The sequence below is a fragment of the Pinus tabuliformis genome, chromosome J (assembly GCF_031772625.1).
Source record: "Pinus tabuliformis cultivar Carrire ecotype Pingquan chromosome J, CPIR1, whole genome shotgun sequence".
In the NCBI taxonomy this organism is placed as follows: domain Eukaryota; kingdom Viridiplantae; phylum Streptophyta; class Pinopsida; order Pinales; family Pinaceae; genus Pinus; species Pinus tabuliformis.
Window position 1 is genome coordinate 400,861,904 of NC_142295.1, and position 1,996 is coordinate 400,863,899.

General features: G+C 24.4%; 1 non-coding gene across 1 annotated transcript; it reads right to left on the reverse strand.

The window, feature by feature from the left end:
- Nucleotides 1-357: 357 nt before the first annotated feature.
- Nucleotides 358-430, reverse strand: TRNAA-UGC (transfer RNA alanine (anticodon UGC)). The gene has a single exon. It is a non-coding gene; the product is annotated as a tRNA-Ala (tRNA).
- Nucleotides 431-1,996: the final 1,566 nt, after the last annotated feature.

Consider the following 1,996-nt stretch of genomic DNA (forward strand, 5'->3'; position numbering starts at 1 on the left):
TTATATTTCAATTAAATTTTTATTTGTTTTCATGTTTCATGTTTTTAACTAAATTTTTGTTTATTATCATGTCTTTGACTTGGGAAAATATGTTTTTGTTAGTTATATTTCAATTAAATTTCATGTTTCATATTTTTAACTAAATTTTTGTTTGTTATCATGTCTTTGACTTGGGAAAATAGATAATATGTGGTTTAAGAAAGATAATTTGGAGACATCTAAACTATTTTTTAATCTTTTATGGATTTTGCGTTTTGGAAGACATTTTTAAAGCTTTTATGGATTTTGCGTCTTGGAAGTAAAATACGGTTTTCTTTTATGGATTTTGTGTGTTGGAAGATATTTAAATTTGTCAAATGGAGATGCGGGGTATCGAACCCCGTACCTCTCGCATGCAAAGCGAGCGCTCTACCATGTGAGCTACATCCCCGTAGATGTTCACTACGCTTCTTGGTTCACCTTTTCAATATTCTCCTTCTGTATTAATGATTTCAAAATCACATCAAATGAAATAGGGAAGAGCCACTATGACAAAGCGTAATCATAATCGTAATCGTAGATCTTTTATTTGATACTTAAATTATAATGTTCATGTGCAAGTACATTTTACTGGAATGAAATGAGAGAATAATGAAAAGTAATTTGGTGTTTCAAATTAAATAAAATGTAATTTTTGAAGTAAAGAGTTTAATTTTGTAACTTTTATATCTCTAAATAATAAAGGAGGGGAAACATTTAAAAATGACTCATGATATTGGAATAGATAATATTATTAAATTAAAGTTAAAAGAAAAGTTTGATATAGTTAACAAACAAAATGCATATATATATATATATGAAACATTCTATAATTGACATACATTTGTTTATTTCAAAATTTACTAATTCAATTTTTCATATGCATGTTTAATTAAAAGTTTACTAACTCAATTCGTGATGAGCGGTATTTTACAATATAAATCTATGGCACTAACACCTAATTTCATTGTTTAACTTGTAGGTCTTTAATTTTAATATTTTATGATGGTTGAATTTGAGCTCACTCTCTATTAAGCATCTTTATTCATGTATTATTTTATTTTTATTATTTTTATTTTTTATTTTATAATTTTTGTTTTGGTAGATCATTTGAGTCCTAGGATGACTAGCATATCTAACTTTTGACTTGAATAGCCACAACCTAGTCGTATCTAAGTCGTCAAAATCAACATAGTACCGGACCTAGGTCACAGTAACTCTTAACATGGTTGGATATCAATCTATAAAGTTTCCAATAAATCACTTTTACATCATTGAGTGCCTTAACATAACACCTATGATTTTTATTTTAATATAATTATATTTTAAATTATTTATTTAATAATTATTTACTTTATAATATTTTTTTAATAAAAAAAGTAAATTGAATTTTTAATAATTTTATTAAAAATTATTTATACTTTTAAATTTAAAATAATATTTTAATGTATTTTGAAAAAATATTTGGGTAAATTTATAAAAATATAAAATAAATATAAATACAAATAATATTTTAATGTATTTTGAAAAAATGTTCTGGTAAATTTATAAAAATATAAAATGAATATAAATACAAAGATCCCATGTTTCTCTCCTCACTCCTCTCCTAGTTACCTGTCTCATTTACCGGAAGAAACCGGGATCGCAATTTATTAGAAGAAACTAGGATCACAGTGAAAACTCCAACCCCTACCAATCCAGTTCAATTCCGATTCTCTATATCAAAGGAGTACTAAATTCGATTTCGAGTATTATTTAAAAAAATAAAATATTTTTCTTAAATAATAAAGCAAAGGTTAAACTTCCACGCAATTTTAAGTAAAAAAAATTATTGCGACAACACAACAATTAAAGTTGTTCGTATTTATAAAGATAAACACTTTTAAGGTTATGTTTATGGTGTATATATTAGGAATTTTAGATGGAAGGAGATTTGTCAATTTTTTATTTTTTATTTTTATTTATTTATTTATTAATT